At 48.4% G+C, this 18,675-nt stretch overlaps 1 protein-coding gene and 1 non-coding gene across 2 annotated transcripts in view; both read left to right on the top strand.

Moving 5' to 3' along the window:
• The window catches only part of LOC144487310 (uncharacterized), a gene marked incomplete at its 3' end in the record, with an annotated part of 75,233 nt that overhangs the window by 23,023 nt on the left and 33,535 nt on the right, over positions 1-18,675 (top strand). The gene's annotated exons all lie outside the window — the stretch shown is intronic.
• trnar-acg (transfer RNA arginine (anticodon ACG)) lies at positions 9,535-9,607 on the top strand. Its single transcript has one exon. It is a non-coding gene; the product is annotated as a tRNA-Arg (tRNA).

Genomic DNA, 18,675 nt, shown 5'->3' with positions numbered 1-18,675 from the left:
GGGCGTTGCTGAGATTGCACCTTGAACACAGGGTACAACTTTGTCTCCTATTAAACAAAGGATATAAATGCATTGGAAGCAGTTCAGAGGAGGTTCACAAGATTGATTCCCAATCCAGTCGTGTGAAACATTAACACTGTTTCTCTCTCCACAGATGCTGCAAGACGTGTTGTGTTTTTCCAGTTCTTTCTGTATTTATTTTAGATCTACCTGTAGTGGGAGGAAAAACACTATTTACTATCCAGGATAAAATAAATGTCCTTTCAGTGGAAATGTGCTCTCCCAGGCTCAAAGAGCATCAACCCACTGGAAGCAAAGTCGTGTGACCGGCCAGTCCAACAGAAAGAAACCCTCCGACCCTCCCACTTCACCTACTGTCAGAATGAACATGGTTCAGTCCTGGATGTGATCAACAGCAGCAATAACAGCAGAATCCAACCCCTGTCATCACTTGTGAACTCGCTGGTGTCTCCGCAGGCTGGATGACTGAGTGAATCCCTTCCCACACACGGAGCAGGTGAACGGTCTCTCCCTGGTGTGAACTCGCTGGTGTTCCTGCAGGTGTTCACGCAGAGAGTGATGGGAGTGTGGAATGAGCTGCCGGATAAAGTGGTAAATGCGGGGTCACTTTTAACATTTAAGAAAAACTTGGACGGGTTTATGGATGAGAGGGGTGTGGAGGGACATGGTCCAAGTGCAGGTCAGTGGGACGAGGCAAAAAATGGTTCGGCACAGACAAGAAGGGCCAAAAGGCCCGTTTCTGAGCTGTGATTTTCTATGGTTCTAAGGTGGGATGACATTCTAAATCTCTCTGTGCAGTGCTAGCAGCTGAACGGTCTCTCCTCAGTGTGAATGTGCTGGTGGATCATCACATCCCGAGAACTTTTGAAACCACTTCCACAATCCGAGCATTTAAAGGGGATCTCATTGGCGTGAGTGAGATTGTGGCTCAGCAGGCGAGATGAATGAGTGAATTCCTTCCCACACACAGAGCAGGTGAACTGTCTCTCCCTGGTGTGAACTCACGGTGTGATCACACGGGTTGGATTCTGCTGTTATTGTTTCTGCTCTCAATTACATCCAGGACTGCATTTTGTTCATTCTCACAGTTGGTCAATGGGGAGGGTCGGAGGGTTTCTTTCTGCTGGACTGGCTGGTCTCACAAAGTTTGCCTCCAGTGGGCTGATGCTCTTTGAGACTTGTTGCGAATACCTGGTTTCAGATTTCACAAGGATCACAGAGTGACAGGGTGTTAGGAAGTTCAGAGATATTTAGTCAGCATTTCTGTCTAATACCCCTCAAACGCCCATCCAATTTCCTTTGTAATTGTTTATTGTCTCCACTTCCTCCACCCTCGTAGGCAGCGAGTTCCAGGTCATTACCATTCGCTGCATCAAAATATTCTTCCTCACATCCCCCCCCCGCCCCCCCCTGCATCTCTGACCTGAAACTTGAAATCTGTGTCCCCCCTCGTCCTTGTCCAATCAGCTAATGGGAACAGCTTTTCTTTGTCCACCTTATCTAAATCTGTCAGAATCTTGTCCACCTCTATCAAATCTCCCCTCAACCTCCTTTACTCCAAGGAGAACAACCCCAGCCTGACATTGACAATAAAGAACAAACTAACAGAATATGTTAATACCTGAAATCAAATGGGAATGTTTAATTTCTGTTTGAAAGATATTGTAAATATATTGTCCTGGACAATAAAGAAATTGGAATAATTCACCTTGGGTGTGGTTGAATGAAATATATCAATCTGGTATCCATCTACAGTCTAGTGAAAGGCTGGAATGTGTAGCTGGGATGAATAAGTTGATCACTTTCTCTGGGAGATATTTGCATCTTTGTCCATGAACTTTGTTTTTTAAAAATCCACATTTGAAAGCCCGGCCACTACATGAAATATCAGCACCAGAACAGCAGGAGATAAGAAAGACAGACACTCACTTTGATCTTTTCATCCGTGCATCTGAGAGTTAAGAATGTGTGACATGATTTTGGGATACCGGAGTGAGTGTGCAGATGTGATTTGTTACATGTGAAAAATAGCAAGCCTAAATTCATGGTGAGATGGAGTGAAGAGCGGGTCCCAAACACACACAGCTACTTGAGACACAGCAGGAGATGAAATGGTTAATGTGGCCAGGGGATTGAGACAACATTGTGACATCATCAAGGCATTGACACACACTCCAGAGAAACTGAGTTCAAAACAATCAGGATCCAATTAAACACAATACACATGGACACACAGTGAGTGAAATTACAGTAAAATGGATAATCTATTCATTGAGAAGGAAAGGAGCTGGTGCAGAATGTAGTGTTACAGTCAGAGCGAGGGTGCAGAGAAAGATCAACTGAATGCGAGGTAGGTCCATTCAAAGGTCTGATGGCAGCAGGGAGGAAGCTGCTCTTGAGTCAGTTGGTACGTGACCTCAGACTTTTGTGTCTTTTTCCCGACGGAAGAAGGTGGAAGAGAGAATGTCCGGGGTGGGCAGGGTCCTTAATTATGCTGGCTGCTTTGCCGAGGCAGCGGGAAGTGGATGGGAGGAGGGAGTGCCGAATGTAGTATTACAGTCATAGCAAGGGTGCAAAGAAAGATCAACTGAATGTGAGGTAGGTCCATTCAAAGGTCTGATGGCAGCAGTGAAGAAGCTGCTCTTGAGTCCATTAATATGTGTCCTGACCCTTTGTAGTTTATTGTGGTCTTGGGCAGAGCAGCATCATAGAAATCATAGAATCATAGAAACCCGACAGCACAGAAAGAGGCCATTCGACCCATTGAGTCTGCACCGACCACAATCCCACCCAGGCCCTACCCCCATACCCCTACATATTTTACCCACTAATCCCTCTAACCTACGCATCTCAGGACACTAAGGGCAATTTTAGCATGGCCAATCAACCTAACCCGCACATCTTTTGGACTGTGGGAGGAAACCGGAGCACCCGGAGGAAACCCACGCAGACACGAGGAGAATGTGCAAACTCCACACAGACAGTGACCCAAGCCGGGAATCAAACCCAGGTCGCTGGAGCTGTGAAGCCATACCAAGCTGTGATACAACCAGAGAGACTGCTTTCTCTGGTGCATCTGTAAACGTTGGTGAGAGTCATAGCTGATGTGCCAAATTTCCTTAGTCTTCTGAGAAAGTAGAGGCATTGGTGGGCTTTCTTAACTATAGTGTCAGCATGGGGGAACCAGGACAGGTTGTTGGTGATCTGGACACCTAAAAACATGAAGTTCTCGACCATTTCTGTATCGTCCCTGTTGACGTAGATAGGGGCATGTTCTCCACTATGCTTCTTGAAATCGATGACAATCTCCTTCATTTTGTTGACATTGAGGGAGAGATTATTGTTGTCGCACCAGTTCAGCAGGTTCTTTATCTCTTTCCTGCACTCCATCTTGTCATTGTCTGAGATCCGACCCACTACAGTGGTGCCATCAGCAAATTTGAAAATTGAGTTGGAGGAGAATTTGGCCACACTGTCATAGGTGTATAAGGAATATAGGAGGGGCTGAGGACACGGCCTTGGGGGGCACCAGTGTTGAGGATGATCATGGTAGGAGGTGTTGCCTATCCTTACTGACTGTGGTCTGTGGTTAGGAAGACTCGGATTCACGGTGACTTAGCCACTTGGATTCAGAATTGACTTGCCCATAGAAGTCAGAGAGTAATGATGCAAGGATGTTTTCTGGCTGGAGGTCCGTGACCAGTGGTGTTCCACAGGGATCTGTTCTGGGACTTCTGCTATTTGTGGTATATATATCAATGACTTGGCTGAAAATGTGGGTGTGTGGGTTAGTAAGTTTGCAGACGACACAAAGCTAGATGGAGTTGTAGATAATGTAGAAGGTTGTCAAAGGATACAGTGGGATGTAGATCAGCTGCAGATATGGGCAGAGAAATGGCAGATGGAGTTTAATCCAGACAAGTGTGAGGTGCTGCACTTTGGGAGATCAAATGTTCAGGGTAAGTATCCAGTTAATGGCAGACCCCTGAACAGCATTGATGTACAGTGGGATCTTGCGGTTCAAGTCCATAGCTCCCAAAGGTTGCCTTTATTGAGTACAAGAGTCAGGATGTCATATTGCAGCTTTATAAAAGTTAGGTTAGGCCACACTTAGAATATTGCATTCAGTTCTGTTCGCTACATTACAGGAAGGATGTGGGGAATTTGGAGAGGATGCAGAAGAGGTTTACCAGGACGCTGCCTGGATTAGAGGGTATGAGCTATGAGGACAGGCTGGACAAACTAGGGTTGTTTACTCTGACGCGGTGGAGGCTGAGGGGAAACCTGATAGAAGTCTATAAAATGATAAAAGACATAGATTGGGTTGACAGTCAGAATCTTTTTCACAGAGTTGAAATGTCTATTACTAGGGGGCATGCACTTCAGGAGAGACGGGGAAAGTTCAAAGGAGATGTGAGGGGTAAGTTTTTTACACACAGAGTGGTAGGTGTCTGGAACGCGCTGCTAGGAGTGGCGGTGGAGGCAGATACGATTGGGGTGTTCAATGGGCTTTTAGATAAGCACATGAATTTGTAAGGAATAGAGGAATATGGACCAAGGGCAGGCAGAAGGGATTAGTTTAATTTGGCATCATGTTCGACACAACATGGTGGGCTGAAGGGTCTGTTCCTGTGCTGTATTGTTCTATTTGTGATCTCCATTTAGAAAAAGGAGTGAGGCAGCAGTGCTAACCACTGGCACTGTGGCACGGTGGTCAGCACTGCTGCCTCACAGCTCCAGGGACCCAGGTTCAATTCCGCCCTCGGTTCTCTGTCTGCGCGGAGTCTGCACGTTCTCTCTGTGTCTGCGTGCGTTTCTTCCGGGTGCTCCGGTTTTCTCCCACATTCCAAAAATGTGTGAGTTAGGTTGATTGGCCGTGCTAAATTAACACTAATGTTTGTGGGGATTAACAGGGTAAATATGTGGGGTTGTGGGAATAGGGCCTGGGTGGGATTGTGGTCGAGGTAGACTCGATGGGCCGAATGGCCTTCTATGATTCTATGAAATAGAGGCACTGGAGAAAGGGCAAGAAAGATTCACAAGAATAATCCCAGAACTGTAATCACTTGTGAAAGCGCTGGTGTTTCACCAAGTTTGCTGACTGAGTGAATCCCTTCCCACAGTCAGAGCAGGTGACCAGCCTCTGCCCAGTGTGAACTCGCTGTGTACCTGCAGGTTGGATGACTGAGTGAATCCCTTCCCACGTACAGAGCAGCTGAATGGCCTCTCTCCAGTGTGAATGCGCTGGTGGATCATCATTTCCCGAGAGCTTTTAAAGCCGCTCCCACAGTTGGAGAATTTAAAGGCTCTCTCCAGGGTGTGAGTGATGATCTGTCTGTGCAGTCTGGATAACCGAGTAAATCCTTTCACACTCACCGAGCAGGTAAATGGTCTCTCCCCGGTGTGAACTCACTGGTGTTCCTGCAGGTTGGATGACCATTTAAATCTCTTTGTGCAGTGAGAGTGTGCTGGTGGGACACCAATTAGCCAGAGCTTTTGAAGCCACGCCCACACACAGAGCAGCTGAACGGCCTCTCCCCTGTGTAAATGCACTGGTTGATCATCAGTTCCTGAGAGGTTTTGAGTCCGGCCTCTCAGTCAGAGCATTTAGAGGGTCTCTCCTTGGTGTGAGTAACATTGTGTCTCAGCAAGCTGGATGACTGAGTGAATCCCTTTCCACACACAGAGCAGGGGAATGGTTTCTCCCCAGTGTGAACTCGCTGGTGTATCCGCAGTGTGGATAACCTTTTAAATCTCTTTGTGCAGTGAGAGCAGCTGAACGGTCTCTCCCCAGTGTGAACTCGCTGGTGAATCAACAGTTCATGAGAGCTTTCAAAACCAGTCCCACAGTCAGTGCATTGAAAGGCTCTCTCCTGGGTGTGAGTGCTTTTGTGCTTCAGCAGGCTGGACAACTGAGTGAATCCTTTCCCACACACAGAGCAGGGGAATGGTTTCTCCTTAGTGTGAACTCGGTGGTGTTTCCGCAGATTGGATGAACTTTTAAATCTCTTTGTGCAGTGAGAGCAGCTGAACGGTCTCTCCTCGGTGTGAATGCGCTGGTGAATCATCAGATCCGCAGCACTTTTGAAGCCACGCCCACAGTCAGAGCATTTAAAAGGTCTCTCATTGCTGTGAGTGACTTTGTGTGTTGTCAGACCAGATGACTGAGTGAATCCCTTCCCACACACAGAGCAAGTGAATGGCCTCTTCCCAGTGTGAACTCGCTGGTGTACCCGCAGATTGGATGAGGTTTTGAACCTCTTTGTGCAGTGAGAGCAGCTGAACGGTCTCTCCTCACTGTGAATGCGCTGGTGGATATTCAGATCCGCAGCACTTTTGAAGCCGCTCCCACAGTCAGAGCATTTAAAGGGTCTCTCATTGCTGTGAGTGACTTTGTGATTCTGTAGGTGGGATGGCTGAGTGAATCCCTTTCCACACACAGAGCAGGTGAATGGTCTCTCCCCAGTGTGAACTCGCTGGTGTGTCTGCAGGTGGGATGACCGATTGAATCCCTTCCCACACACAGAGCAGGTGAACAGTCCCTCTGCAGTGTGAAAGCGTTTGTGGGACATCAGTTCACCAGAGCTTTTGAAGCCTCTCCCACAGTCAGAGCATTTAAAGGGTCTCTCCTGGGTGTGGGTGACTTTGTGTTTCAGCAGGCTGGATAATTGAGTGAATCCCTTCCCACACACAGAGCAGGTGAACGGTCTCTCCCCGGTGTGAACTCGCTGGTGTTGCCGCAGGTTGGATGATGTTCTGAATGTCTTTGTGCAGTGAGAGCAGCTGAACAGTCTCTCCTCAGTGTGAATGCGCTCGTGCTCTCTCAGATCCGCAGCACGTTTGAAATCGCTTCCACAGTCAGAGCATTTAAAGGGTCTCTCATTGCTGTGAGTGACTTTGTGTCTGAGCAGGTGGGATAACTGAATGTATCCCTTCCCACACACAGAGCAGGTGAATGGCCTCTCCCCGGTGTGACTGCGTCGATGGATTTCCAGGTCACAGGGGGCTCTGTATCTCTTCCCACAGTCCCCACATTTCCACCGTTTCTCCATGGTTCGGGTGTCCTTGTGACTCTCCAGGTTAAACAGTCAGTTAAATCTCACACAGAACACGGGTACAGTCTCTCCCCGCTGTGGATGCTGCGATGTATTTTCAGGCTGTGTAACTGGTTAAAGCTCTTTCCACACTCAGTTCACTAGAACATTCTCACTCGGGTGTGTCTGTGCCTTGGTGCTTTTCCAGTCACATTGATATTAAAGACCTGTTTTCGCAGACGGAACAGAGAAACATTTCTCCTTCTAGATTCAAAGGCCGATAATATTCAGGTCCGATGAATTGAGTGAGGGTGTCAGATGCTGGTGTGATGTTTGTTTCAAGATTTTGGTCTGTTAATCCTCACCTTCTCATATCCTGTAAACGAGTTTGAAAAATTCAACAATGTCAGCACAGGATAGAAATTCAGAACAGACAATTCTAGTTTCTATGGAACATTCTTTCCTCTCTCATTCCCCAAAAGCTGTAAATCTCCATCCCACACACTCTCCCTCCATTCTCACTCTGCTGGAGCTAATATTCACCCTCCCAATTCTCCTGAAGGTGCTGATTGAGGCTGATTGACAGATCCATGCTCACTGCTTCCTGTCCTGGGTAGTTTAACAACACCAGGTTAAAGTCCAACAGGTTTATTTGGTAGCAAAAGCCCCAAGCTTTCGGAGCCTTAAGCTCCTTCTTCAGGTGAGTGGGAATTCCTCACCTGAAAGGGGGAGAAAAGAAAGTGTTTTACTCACAGATGCTGGCCTCTTTTAAGGACTGTTTAACTGTGTCCATTGCACTACTGAACCCTTTAAAATCACAGAACGAGTTTCACAAAAGCAGTCCAACAGTTACTAACCCACAAGGCCTGGGGCTGCGCATGTCCAAGGGAGAGGGGAAGCTGCGCATGTGCAGTGGGGAGCTCTCCCCCCCCCGCGAACATTCTCAGGTGCTGACCAATGGGAACTCTGGAGGACCGGAAGTTCTCTGCTCCTCCAGCCAATCAGAGCTCCCACATTGAATGCGGAAGTGGATAATGGACTTGTTCAGCTGCTCATTCCTGCCCAGCAAAGCTGCTGCTCTCTCTCTGAATGAAGATTGAGACTCAGACAGACTCAAACTTCCTCCTGTCTTCAACATCTGTGAGTGGGAAAGATTGGACTGTCCAGCCAGTCCACCATATTGGCCGTTCGCTTTGCGTGTTGGCCAGTATAGTGTGCTCCAGGCAGGGGGCGGGCAGAGGATAAGGAGTTCAAGGCGGGCTTAATGCGCGCCTTGCGGTGAGCTTTTGGAAATGTGGCCGCTGGGAGGAACGCCTTGGTCGGCGTGAAGTTTCTGTTTCAAGTGCTTGGGTTCGTGACTTGTGCAAGAACTTTTTGTTTCGGCTGGGGCTTGTTGAATGCTGCTCTCGCTGGGATTCCTGTGCCTTGAAAGGTGTGGCCCGGGTGGATGCAATCTCGGAAGACCCAAGCCAGGGAGGAGCCATTTGGGAACTATGGTTTCGGAAGGTTCAGCCGCGGAAGGTGTGACCCCAGACGGTGCAGCCCCAGTGGGTGTGATTTTGGAAGTTCTGGCCCGGAGTGGTGGACTTTGGAGGACTGTAGTTGAGCGTTGTCGACTTCGGACGGTGGAATGTTGATGGGCGAAGCTCTGGAAGGCGATGCCTCCGAAATGTTTCACAATTGTATGGTTGTTCATGGATTGTTTGTTATTGTAATATGTGGTTTTCCTGTTATGACAGTTGGTGGTTTGTTCCGGCCCCCGTCTATTTTTTTTTGCGTTATTTGTGGCCTGGGGGGCATCCCCCCCTGGAAAAAGTCACCCCCGGGGGGTGTGACATCCACTTGGGGAAAGTTCTGGGTGGTGAAGCCCCGGACATAGTAACACCAGAGGGATTTTTATTCTCCGGGAGAAAAATTGGGAAGGCAGGCCCGAACTGAGTACCCTGGAGAGACTCTCCCACCGCCCCGGCTGAAATTCCGGAAGGGATTCCGGATTGAGTAGGCGGGGTGGTTTCCCCCATTTCCCCCCTCCGGCTGAACATCCGTAAGGTGTAACCCCCGGATATGAGTACCACTGGAGGGTTGCATCCCCCGGCAGGTGGACAAACCCAGGGGACGGTGCCCTTATGCTTCAGTGTTTATTTTTTGTTGTGTACAGTTGTAGTGTTGTGTTAATGTTTGTAGATTTGTAGATTATGATTTGTAAATGGAGGTGTATTTTGAGGGCAATGCCCTGGAAAACTGTAATTGACGATGAACCCTTCCGAAATGGAAGGTAGTAACTGATAAATGGATGGCGTTAGCCATTGGTAATGTATTTTTTTCACATTTGTTCTTTGTGTATTTGTAATTGTTTTGTATTAACGTATTTGTAATAAACAAAAAGAAAGCCCAGCAAAGCTGCTGCTCTCTCTCTGAATGAAGATTGAGACTCAGACAGACTCAAACTTCCTCCTGTCGGCACCATCTGTGAGAGTGTGGGTCAGTGGCGCAATGGATAACGCGTCTGGCTACGGATCAGAAGATTCCAGGTTCGACTCCTGGCTGGCTCGATGTCAATTTGAAAAATAGTTTGTGAACTCCTTTTGACCTAAAAGAGGCCAACATCTGTGAGTAAAACACTTTCTTTGTTCCCCTTTTGCGTTTCTTTTGCATTCTGGGGGAAATTGAGGATTTGTTGAATTTTTAACTTCCAGGTCACCACTCGCTGCCTAAATAAAAATCCTCCTCACATTCTTCATGTATCTGTAACCAGGTAATACAGTGTATTCCACACAGCATCAGTCAGCTCATTTATGGCCAAATGTAAAACTTTAACGTGGCTGTCAGCTTGAAGATTAATCATGGATCATTTGCACTTCCACAACCCCCTGAGGCAGCGGCTTCCAGGTAATGACCTTTCTGCACCAAAATAAAATTCTTCCCCACTTCCTTCTCCTTCTCCCAATCCAGTTATCCGGTCCCACATATGGCACAGATTTTAATTTCTAGCGTGTAGGCCTGTCGTTACACGTAGATTTTCAGATCTCTGTGTCCAGTACAGGAAGTAGTCAGCATGGATCCGTTAATCAGCCATAGACTTGGAGGTTGTATACTCAGGAGAGCAGAGTGAGAATGGGGAGAGAGTGTGTGGGATGGAGATTGACAGCTTTTGGGGAATGAGAGAGGAAAGAATGTTCCATAGAAACTAGAATTGTCTGTTCTGAATTTCTATCCTGTACTGACAATGATGTCTGTTGTAAATTCCTTTCACAGATATCAGGAGATGAGGATTTATAGACAGAAATTTCAAACTAAACATCACATGAAGATTTGACAGTCATTCGATTTATTAGGACCTGAATATCATCGACCTTTGAATCTAGAAAAGCAATGTTTGTCTGATCTGTTTGCTTAAGGAGATTTTAAACATCAGTGTGACTGGAACACACCTGAGTGAGAGTGTTCCAGTCCACTGATAGTGGAAAGAGCTTTAACCAGTTACACAGGCTGAAACAACATTGCACCGTTTACAGTGAAGAGAGACTGTACACGTGTTCTGTGTGGACAAGGATTCAACTGACCATCAAACCTGGAGAGCCACAAGGACACCCGCATCATGGAGAAACTGTGGAAATGTGACGATTGTGGACAAGGATTCATGTTGCCCTGTGATTTGGAAATTCATCAACGCAGTCACACTCGGGAGAGACCCTTCACTTGCTCAGTCTGTGGGAAGGGATACATTAAGTTCTCCCACCTGCTGAGTCACAATCTCACTCACACCAATGAAAGACCCTTTAAATGCTCTGACTGTGGGAGCGGATTCAAAAGCTCTGGAGAACTGGTGTCCCACCAGCGCATTCACAGTGAGGAGAGACCGTTCAGCTGCTCTCTCTGCACAATGAAATTTAAATGGTCATCCACCCTGCGGAGACATCAGCGAGTTCACACCGGGGAGAGACCCTTCAGCTGCTCCATGTGTGGGAAGGGATTCTCTCGGTCCTCCGAACTGCGGGCACACCAACGAATTCACACTGGGGAGAGACCATTCACCTGCAATCTGTGTGGGAAGGGATTCTTTCGGTCATCCGCCCTGCTGACGCACAAAGTCACTCACACCAATGAGAGACCCTTTAAATGCTCTGACTGTGAGAGTTGCTTCAAAAGTTCTCGGGATCTGATGTCCCACCAGCGCATTCACACTGAGGACAGACCGTTCAGCTGCTCTCTCTGCACAATGAGATTTAGATCATCATCAAACCTGCGGAACCACCAGCGAGTTCACTCCGGGGAGAGACCGTTCACTTGCTCTGACTGTGGGAAGGGATTCACGCAGTTATCTGCCCTGCTGACACACCAGCGAGTTCACACCGGAGAGAGGCCATTCACCTGCTCGGTGTGTGGGAAGGGATTCACTAATTTACCCAACCTTCTGAGTCATAAAGTCACTCACACCAGTGAGAGGCCCTTTAAATGCTCGGACTGTGGGAGTGAATTCAAAATTTCTGGGGAACTGGTGTCCCACCAGCGCATTCACACTGAGGACAGACCGTTCAGCTGCTCTCTCTGCACAAAGAGGTTTAAGAGGTCATCCACACTGCAGAGACACCAGCGAGTTCACACCAGGGAGAGACCGTACATCTGCTCTGTGTGTGGGAAGGGATTCAGTCAGTCATTCACCCTGCTGACACACCAGCGCCTTCACACCGAGGAGAGACCATTTACCTGCACCGAGTGTGGGAAGGGATTCACTCACTCATCCACCCTGCTGACTCACCAGCAAGTTCACAGCGGGGAGAGACCGTTCACCTGCTCCGAGTGTGGGAACAGATTCACACGGTTATCCAGCCTGCAGAGACACAAAGTCACTCACTCCCAGGAAAGACCCTTTAAATGCTCCGACTGTGGGAGTGGCTTCAAAATTTCTGAGCATCTGATAGATCACCAGCGCATTCACACTGGGGAGAGACCGTTCAGCTGCTCTCACTGCACAAAGAGGTTTGGAAGGGCATGCACACTGAGGAGACACCAGCGAGTTCACACTGGGAGAGACCATTCACCTGCTCTGTGTGTGCAGAAGGATTCACTCGATACCCCAGCTGCTGATACACAATGTCCCTCACACCCAGGAGAGACCCTTTAACTGCTCTGACTGTGGGAATGGTTTCAAAAGCTCTCAGGAACTGATGATCCACCAGTCCATTCACAGCTGCTGTGTGTGGGAAGAAATTCACCAGTTCATCCGTCCTGCTGAGACACCAGCGAGTTCACAAGTGATGACAGGGGTTGGATTCTGCTGTTATTGCTGCTGTTAATCACATCCAGGACTGAACCATGTTCATTCTGACAGGAGGTGAAGTGGGAGGGTCGGAGGATTTCTTTCTGCTGGACTGGCCGGTCTCACAATTTTGCTTCCAGTGGGCTGATGCTCTTTGAGCCTGGGAGAGCACATTTCACTGAAATGATCCACACAAACTGATGAAGAACACTTATTTTATCCTGGACAGTAAATAATGTTTTTCCTCCCACTACAGGTAGATCTAAAGTAAGTACATTTGTCTCTGTTCCATTGAGTCTACAGCACAGGGCCAGGCCAGTCGGCCCAATTGGTCTGTGTCAGTATTTATGCTCCACATGAGCCTCCACCCACCCCTCTTCATCTCCCCCATCAGCATATCCTTCTATTCCTCTCTCCCTGATGTATGTATCGAGCTTCCCCTTCAATGTATTCATGCTGTTCACCTCAACCACTCACTGTGGTGGTGAGTTCCACATTCTCACCACTCGCTGGGTAAAGAGGTTTCTCACTGAAATCCTGGTGGATTATTGAACCCCTTCATAACAAACAAAGAACAATACAGCACAGGAACAGGCCCTCCAAGCCCGCGCCGCTCCCCGGTCCAGGATTGAATCCTGAATCCAGGATCCCCGCCCAATTTTCCAGCCTATCTACATACCAATATCCTATCCACCGAGCTGTCCCTCACAGCTACGATGCTTTGTTCATTACAACCTATTAACTTACCCCCACCCCCCCATTCCAGACCATGTGATCTCCAGGGAGAGGCGAAAACCCAGAGTGAAAAACCCCAGGGCCAATATGGGGAAAAGAAATCTGGGAAATTCCTCTCCGACCCCCTGAGGCGATCGAAACGAGTCCAGGAGATCACAATGGCCCCGATCGGAAAATGCTTCCCAACCCTAGTCATTTCCACTTCCACGAACACCATATGAATTCCCTGCCCCCGAGACAGGTTCCCAACTATCCGCAGTCTCACTCTGTACTGGCACCAGCAAGATGATCATAGAATGAAGCCTTGAAACGAGAAACCAGGAACAATTAGCCCGCGCCGCTCCCTGGTCCAAACTAGACCACTCTTTTGTATCCCTCCATTCCCACTCCGTTCATATAGCTGTCTAGATAAGTCTTAAACGTTCCCAGTGTGTCCGCCTCCACCACCTTGCCCGGCAACACATTCCAGGCCCCCACGACCCTCTGTGTGAAATATGTCCTTCTGATATCTGTGTTAAACCTCCCCCCCTTCACCTTGAACCTATGACCCCTCGTGAACGTCACCACCGACCCGGGAAAAGCTTCCCACCGTTCACCCTATCTATGCCTTTCATAATTTTATACACCTCTATTAAGTCTCCCCTCATCCTCCGTCTTTCCAAGGAGAACAACCCCAGTTTCCCCAATCTCTCCTCATAACCAAGCCCCTCCATACCAGGCAACATCCTGGTAAACCTCCTCTGTACTCTCTCCAAAGCCTCCACGTCCTTCTGGTAGTGTGGCGACCAGAACTGGACGCAGTATTCCAAATGCGGCCGAACCAACGTTCTATACATCTGCAACATCAGACCCCAACTTTTATACTCTATGCCCCGTCCTATAAAGGCAAGCATGCCATATGCCTTCTTCACCACCTTCTCCACCTGTGACGTCACCTTCAAAGATCTGTGGACTTGCACACCCAGGTCCCTCTGCGTCTCTACACCCTTTATGGTTCTTCCATTTATCGTGTAGCTCCTCCCTACATTATTCCCACCAAAATGCATCACTTCGCATTTATCAGGATTGAACTCCATCTGCCATTTCCTTGCCCAAATTTCCAGCCTATCTATATCCTTCTGTAGCCTCTGACAATGTTCCTCACTATCTGCAAGTCCTGCCAGTTTTGTGTCGTCCGCAAACTTACTGATCACCCCAGTTACTCCTTCTTCCAGATCATTTATATAAATCACAAACAGCAGAGGTCCCAATACAGAGCCCTGCGGTACACCACTAGTCACAGGCCTCCAGCCGGAAAAAGACCCTTCCACTACCACCCTCTGTCTTCTATGACCAAGCCAGTTCTCCCTTTATCCCATGGGATCCAACCTTTTTCACTAGCCTACCATGAGGGACTTTGTCAAATGCTTTACTAAAGTCCATATAGACAACATCCACGGCCCTTCCTTCGTCAACCATTTTGGTCACTTCTTCAAAAAACACCACCAGGTTCGTGAGGCATGACCTCCCTCTCACAAAACCATGTTGACTATCGTTAATGAGTTTATTCCTTTCTAAATGCGCATACATCCTATCTTTAAGAATCTTCTCCAACAACTTCCCCACCACGGACGTCAAGCTCACCGGCCTATAATTACCCGGGTTATCCTTCCTACCCTTCTTAAATAACGGGACCACATTGGCTATCCTCCAATCCTCTGGGACCTCACCTGTGTCCAGTGACGAGACAAAGATTTGCGTCAGAGGCCCAACGATTTCACCTCTCGTCTCCCTGAGCAGCCTTGGATAGATTCCATCAGGCCCTGGGGATTTGTCAGTCTTTAAATTCTCTAACAAACCTAACACTTCCTCCTTTGTAATGGAGATTTTCTCCAACGGTTCAACACTCCCCTCCGAGACACTCCCAGTCAACACATCCCTCTCCTTAGTGAATACCGACGCAAAGTATTCATTTAGGATCTCCCCTACCTCTTTGGGCTCCAAGCATAAGTCCCCACTTTTGTCCCTGAGAGGTCCGATTTTTTCCCTAACAACCCTTTTGTTCCTAACGTATGAATAAAATGCCTTGGGATTCTCCTTAATCCTGTCTGCCAAGAACATTTCGTGACCCCTTTTTGCTCTTCTAATTCCCCGTTTGAGTATTTTCCTACTTTCATTATACTCCTCCAGAGCTCCCTCCGTTTTTAGCTGCTTGGACCTAACATACGCCTCTCTTTTCCTTTTGACCAGTCCCTCAATTTCCCTGGTTATCCACGGTTCTCTAATCCTACCCTTCCTATCCTTCTTTTTTACAGGCACATGCTTGTCCTGTAGCCCTAACAACCGTTCCTTAAAAGACTGCCACATACCAGATGTGGATTTACCCTCAAACAGCCTCTCCCAATCAAGAGCTGCCAATTTCTGCCTGATCCCAATATAGTTAGCCTTCCCCCAATCCAACACCTTACCCTTGGGACACCACTCATCCTTTTCCATCACTATCCTAAAGCTAACAGAATTGTGGTCACTATTTGCCACATGTTCCCCAACCAAAACTTTGAAGACCTGACCGGGCTCATTCCCCAGCACCAGGTCCAGTATAGCCCCCTCTCTAGTTGGGCTGTCCACATATTGTTCCAACGAACCCTCCTGTACACATTTTACAAATGCCTCACCATCCAGAGTCCCTGCCCTCAGCGATTTCCAGTCTATACCAGGGAAATTGAAGTCTCCCACTACAACAACCCTATATTTCCTGCACCTATCCAGTATCTCCTGACATATCCATTCTTCCACTTCCCTTGGGCTGTTGGGGGGCCTGTAGTACACCCCCAACATAGTGACTGCGCCTTTCCTGTTTCTAAGCTCCACCCAGAGTGACTCGCTACACGACTCCTCCGAATTGTCCTCCCTCTGCACCGCTGTAATATGCTCTCCAACCAATACCGCTACTCCCCCACCTCTTTTGGCCCCTCCTCTGTCTCGCCTAAAACACTTGTACCCTGGAATATTCAGCTGCCAGTCCTGTCCCTCTTTCAACCAAGTCTCTGTCACCGCAACCACATCCAAATTCCTCGTGCGCATTAAGGCCCCAAGTTCGTCTGTTTTACCTGCTACGCTCCTTGCATTGAAGTATAAGCACTCCAGACCCCCAGGCTCAGTGAGGTCGTCCTCCCCCAGAGTGCTCTTCTTCTTTGCCAGCCTTGTCCCAGCCCCAAGCTCGTCCCCAGCCACCACACTTATAGACCTAATATTTTGATCCCCACCCCCCTGCCATACTAGTTTAAACCCCCCCGAACTGCATTAGCAAAGCTCCCAGCCAGGATATTTGTGCCCTTCCAACTTAGTTGTGACCCCTCCCTCTTGTACAGGTGCCATCCTCTCCTGAAAACCTCCCATTGGTCTATGAAAATAAAGCCCTCCCTCCTGGACCAGTCCTTTAGCCAGGCATTCATTTGAACCAACTCCCTATTCTTATCCTCACTGGCACGAGGCATTGGGAGCAGCCCAGAGATGGCCACCCTAGTGACCCTACTTTTTAACCTATTTCCCAACTCCCTGAATTGCTCTCTTAGGACCCCCCTACTCTTCCTATCTACGTCATTTCCACCAATGTGTATAATGACATCCGTTTCTTTATCTTCCCCTTTTAAAATGCCTCCTATCCGCTCGGAGACATCCGTGACCCCAGCACCAGGTAGGCAGACTACCATCCTGGAGTCCCGTTCGCCCCCACAGAATCGCCTGTCTGTCCCTCTAACTGACGCATCCCCCACCACTATCGCTCTCCTAACCCCTCTCTTCCCTTTCCGGGCCACAGAGCCTGACTGTGTGCCAGTGACCTGGTCACTGTGTCTTACCCCTGGAGAGGCACACTCCTCCACACTATCCAAAACAATGTACCTGTTTTGGAGTGGGACAACCACAGGTGACCCCTCTTCTAACTGTCCACTCCCCTCCCCTCTCACACCTGTCACCAAGCCCTTCCTATTTTGAGACACCTCTGGAGACCTCCCTTGTACTTTACCCTTCTGCCCTTTACTCCTCCTAACTGTGACCCACGTGCCATTCTCCCGATGCCCCGGTGTAACTAGTTGCCTATAACTGCTGTCAATTTTTCTCCCATTTTCCCTGACTAGGCTAAGGTCAGCGATCTGCAGCTCCAGTTCCCTAACACGGTCCCTCAAGAGCTGCAGTTCCACGCACCTGGCACATATGTGAACCTCTGGGAAGCTCGGTGTTTGCAGGAACTCCCACATCCCACATCGGAAGCACTGAACTGGCCGATCACTCATACCTGCCCTTATCCTTTATAGGGTTGGGGAAAAAATAACTAGCCTTGCCTTGCCCTTTTAGCCCAAGCCCTGTGAGCCAAAGCCCTTATAATGCACACTCTGCTACCCACTCACTCCACTGCCCGCTCCCGACGCTGCCCGCTGTATAGTGCAGACGGCTTTTTATGCTCCCGACGAACCCCCCAAGTAACTGCCTTTTATACTAAGACTCAACCTCCCAGAATCCCCTTCAGCTGACCTCACTTCCTCAATTCAAAACCCTGAAAAAAGCCCGCGAAATATACTAGGAATACCCTTAAATGAATAAATGAATAATTAAATCACTTCTTAGCTTACTCTCAGCACTCCTGCTAAGACTCTCTCCCCCACTCTCACTCCAGTTAAACAAAGAGTTAACCTTAAATTCTTCCATCAGGTCACCCTTCAGTCTTCTCTTTTCTAGAGAAAAGCAGTGCCAGCCTTTCCTGAAGGTTAAATGCTCTCAGTTCTGGGATTATTCTTGTGAATCTTTGTTGCCGCTTCTCCAGTGCCTCTATTTCCTTTTTCTAAATGGAGATCACAAATGTTGACAGTGCTCCCAGTGTAGCCGAACCCTGATTCTAAACAAGTTGAACAGAACCTCCCTGCTGTTCAATTCTATTCCTCGAGAATGGAACCCTGTATATGGGCCCCACGCTTTAGGAAAGATGTGAAGTCCTTAGAGAGGGTGCAGAGGAGATTTACAAGAATGACTCCAGGGATGAGGGACTTCAGTGAGTTCGAGAGACTTGAACAGCTGAAATTTCTCTCTTTAGATCAGACAGGCATTAGGATTGGGAATGGGGCCATTCAGCCCATTGAGTCCATGCTGGCTCTCTGTAGATCAAACTGTTGCCCTGTTCTCTCTCCGTGTCCCTGCGGATTTATTTCCCTGAAGTTCCCATCCAATTTCCTTTTGGAAACATTCCATTATCTCTGCTTCAGCCGCTCGTAGGAAGTGAGTTCCAGATATTTACCACTTCAAATGCAAACGAGGAGCAGAGAGCACAAAAGGAGGCCGTGTGACCCATTGTGCCCCTGCTGCCTCTTCAAACATTCTCAGCAACAAGGTCAGGGAGGCCATAGAACCATAGAAAATTACAGCTCAGAAACAGGCCTTTTGGCCCTTCTTGTCTGTGCCGAACCATTTTATGCCTAGTCCCACTGACCTGCACTTGGACCATATCCCTCCACACCCCTCTCATCCATGAACCCGTCCAAGTTTTTCTTAAATGTTAAAAGTGACCCCGCATTTACCACTTTATCCGGCAGCTCATTCCACACTCCCACCACTCTCTGCGTGAAGAAGCCCCCCCTAATATTCCCTTTAAAC

This window comes from Mustelus asterias, unplaced genomic scaffold (assembly GCF_964213995.1).
Source record: "Mustelus asterias unplaced genomic scaffold, sMusAst1.hap1.1 HAP1_SCAFFOLD_731, whole genome shotgun sequence".
Lineage (NCBI taxonomy): Eukaryota > Metazoa > Chordata > Chondrichthyes > Carcharhiniformes > Triakidae > Mustelus > Mustelus asterias.
Note: the sequence above shows the minus strand (reverse complement) of the source record. Positions and strands in the feature narration are given on the sequence as shown.